At 46.7% G+C, this 3,900-nt stretch overlaps 1 protein-coding gene across 1 annotated transcript in view; it reads right to left on the reverse strand.

Moving 5' to 3' along the window:
- The window catches only part of LOC149353843 (uncharacterized), a 615,886-nt gene that overhangs the window by 216,827 nt on the left and 395,159 nt on the right, over positions 1 to 3,900 (reverse strand). The gene's annotated exons all lie outside the window — the stretch shown is intronic.

Consider the following 3,900-nt stretch of genomic DNA (forward strand, 5'->3'; position numbering starts at 1 on the left):
TTATTTCGCTATTATAGGGAAGTACGACTGTATTGCATACATTGCGCTGTGGTTATGCATGTGACACTGAAACTCGTACAATTTTTAGTGAAGGTTGCTGTTGTATTGTTTGTTTTTTTGAATAGAAACATAAGCACATCAAATGATGCCTTACGTTGAGAAACCACAACACGCTATGATTGAGCAGGATTAATGTGAAAACACGACCACGGCACGTTAGCGAACATACATATAGTGCACCGATTTCCGCATTCACGCGGACGGTCCACTTACGAGAGCACGTCTTCTGAAGCTCAACGTATCAAAACCCGAGTGCAGCGCAAATTTCAGATGAAATAGAAATTTATTCCTGGTCCATATGGGTCATTCAACGGGAAACGCCCCGGACCGCTAAAGCGACCACCGGCAATAATTTTGAAAAAAAAAGGGCTAGTAGGCGAAAGTTTCAAAACTATTCTCCACGGAAAAAAAAATTGCTCACGTGAGTGTTCTTTGAAGTTTCTGCGAAGTGATCGCTGCAGTTAAAAATTGCAGTCGAAAATTTTTAAATCAATTGTGAAACAGGGTACAGTGACAAATTTATTTTGGAATATTTCACTCGCGTTGTTCTTGCTTCTGACTTGATTAACGAAGCCATGCAAGTATTTTCCGCGTTTTCTTGGTTCAGTAGAAAAGCAAGAAATGCGGCGTTTTAGGGAATTACATAAACGTCGTTAACGTTCCAGCCATAATTATTAATCCTGCTTTCACTGCTCTCGATCCAGATGAAAATGCGTGAGATGGCTCATATAATACACACGAATATCGTTGCTTGTGATCAGCAATTTTTAATTGTTCGACTAAATTTTGTTTGAGGCGAGAGACAAAAAAATAGGAAACCGCATCCAGCCTCCTCGGTAGAGTCTACGAAACTGTGTTTTCCGCCCTCACATAGCCAGAATTTCTTGTTGTGAATTTCGAAAACCTACCAACTGATAAAAATATAAGTATCATGAATTAGGTTTTCGTTAACCAACTTGACAGTTAACCTCATGAAGCATTTATCTGCACGACTGCCACCCAACACTACGACGAAGAAAAGGACCTTGGAAATCAGGAAACCTATTTTTACATGAAACAGCCTGCATAGCTGCCAAAACTTGCGAGCCGTGGGTCGCTTCAGCATGTATCATTTATGCTGGTTTATGGGGTTTAACGTGCCAAAGCGACTCAGGCTATTAGGAACGCCGTAGTGAAGGGCTCCTGAAATTTTCTACAACCTGGGGTTCTTTACCGTGCACCGACACCGCACAGTACACGGGCCTCTAGAATTTCGCCTCCATCTAAATCCGACCGCCGCAGCCTGGATCGCACCCGCGGCACCGTGGCGGCATCTGGATTATTTTTGCGTACCTGCTATATACTTCATACCACGACCACAGAAAGTAAAAATTCCATGCAGACTATTTTTTGCAGATCTTTTTACTACAACAAATAGTGACAAGCATGATACGCAGGCCACTAGGTGCGATTTTGTTTTACGACATTCCCTTCGGTGCGACTGAAGGAAGACCGACATCCACCCACTTGAAAGCCTCCGCATGCGTTCGGTTCCTCTGCGCTCCGCTAAAGGCCGATTCACACGACGGACCGTTCGTCCGCGGCCCGCGCACTACGTGTGCATACGTCAGCACTTTGAGAGGCGCGCTAGATGCATGGATGGATGGCGGCCGACAGCGCGCCTCTCAAAGTGCTGACGTATGCACACGTAGTGCGCGGGCCGCGGACGAACGGTCCGTCGTGTGAATCGGCCTTAAAGCCGATTCACACGACGGCCCGTTCGCCCGCGGCCCGCATACTACGTGTTTATGCGTCAGCAAATTGAGAGGAGCGCTGACCAGGCCGCAAGCCGACAGCGCGCCTCTCAATGTGCTGACACATGAACACGTAGCGCGCGGGCTGCGGGCGAACGGACCGTCGTGTGAATCGGCCTTAAGCAAGCACACGCTATCGGTTCTTTCGAAACGTGCTCCCCACATTCCAAATTTCGCATTAAAGCGCGATGCCAGGCATTTCAAGGCGTTTGCAACGAGCCTATCTCAAAGCTTTTACGCGTGCAATGTTACGAGAACAAGGTGAGGTTCGCAAGCTTACTCAGGTTACGCGGCCTGCATATCATCTTGTTTATTTGTTCACTGAACTGCCACACTCGCATCGCAACACGGTGATCCTTGAGTTGCGCTGTTAGATTCAATTCACGCTCAGCGCACGAAAATCAAAACGAAATTCCCGCCCATCCGCGCGTCGTCTGCTCGACCAGACAACGTGCGTCTCTGCGGCCAGACACTGAGGTATTTGGGCAGTTAGGTTACCGACCCCTATTGATCATCCAATAACAGGCGGCTAAATGGCGGAAACATGCGTTGCAAAAATTCGCAGCCTTGGACTGCCGACTGCGGTCGCAGATCTCTCGAGCGACTGCCTCTCCGCCAGAAAAATCGGCGGAGATAGCATGGGCGGAGAGCATTGCTCCCTAGACATGTGCTGCCCCTGGAGGCGGTGCTCGCGTTCCGACCTTGAACTCCTACCGCGCCGTCTGAGCACCGCTTTGGTTCAAAAAGAGTGAATATTTGCAAATTTGTGATGGGAAGGGATAAAATTATGTCGTTGTAATGACAACAACGTGTTTAAGACACGGTCAGGTGGCAAAGAGCGCACGCGCGCCGTACTGCGGAGCGCGCTAAATATACCGTCATACCGTTACTTTGTGGCCAGACTTTGATGGCAAGTAAGTGTGGCCAGATTTTTCTGTGAATATGATCGTGCTTATTAAAAGCTTTCATTGTTTAAGCACGTGTACACTTATTATATTTATAAGTTGTGCATAAATACATGCATGACATAGCGCAATACTTTGATGTTTTTTTTATGTTGCCAGCACTTCGTTCAAAATTACAGTGTGGCCAGATTTTATTGTACAATTTTAAAAATTTTAAGCCACATTTTCAAATAAACTATAATATAACTTAACTTTAGCACAAAGTTTATTAAGCTGTCATAATTAAAAAACATTATTTTTGTTTTATTGTGTCAATGTAGCTAGACTACAAACAAAGCCAGTGCCATGTTCAGCCTATAGACATGCTGCGTAATTTTGTGCAATTCACAAAAATGATTCTGGACGTAAACTAGTATTGAAGTAGAAGCTGCAGCTAACGCCAGGTAACCCCAACTGCGATCTTGTCTCCTACGTCAGAAACCTTCATACGTGTTGCGAAACTCCGGACGTCATCATCGCTCCCTTCTGTACCTTATTTGTTCAGCAAACCTTTTCTGACTGAATTCGTCGATGTCATGTGTTTCAGTGTCTGCTCCCGTCATTTGGCACGCCTCGGACCGCCACTAAGTAATATCAGCGGATAAAAAAAAAAAAAAACGTCGTTCTTCGCCCTCGCTAAAATGTTCAGCTGTACCCTGCACCTGCAGGGCAGCACATTCAGAAGTACTACAATGCTGCAGCAGATTGAAATGTCTTGTGAGCAGGCGTTTAGGATGAAGAAAATGTAGTCGCTTCATGATAGCCTTAGCTGCTTATGTGCCATAGAACCCAACACATTTTGTTTTCATATTTCATCACATCCGGATGTGATGGAATTCGAATGAAGCGACCCAACGCCAAAGCACAGCTGACTTTGAACGAGCACGCAGTTGTGCCACAGACGCGACTCAGCATAAACAGTTACAGCTATGCAGTTAGACCCAAAGCGAAGGGTGAAAAGACATATTCGTCTGTAGCACCTCGCAACCGCGCCTTACAAACTTGCCAGCGTCGTTCAAATCACGCGCGCACCACATAGGTCACGTGGTAGGATGACCCCCCCCCCCCCCCCCCCCCCCCCCCGGTCCCCCGCCGACCCTGTC

Source organism: Amblyomma mixtum, chromosome 3, assembly GCF_055824585.1.
Source record: "Amblyomma mixtum isolate Tamu chromosome 3, ASM5582458v1, whole genome shotgun sequence".
NCBI classification, from domain to species: domain Eukaryota; kingdom Metazoa; phylum Arthropoda; class Arachnida; order Ixodida; family Ixodidae; genus Amblyomma; species Amblyomma mixtum.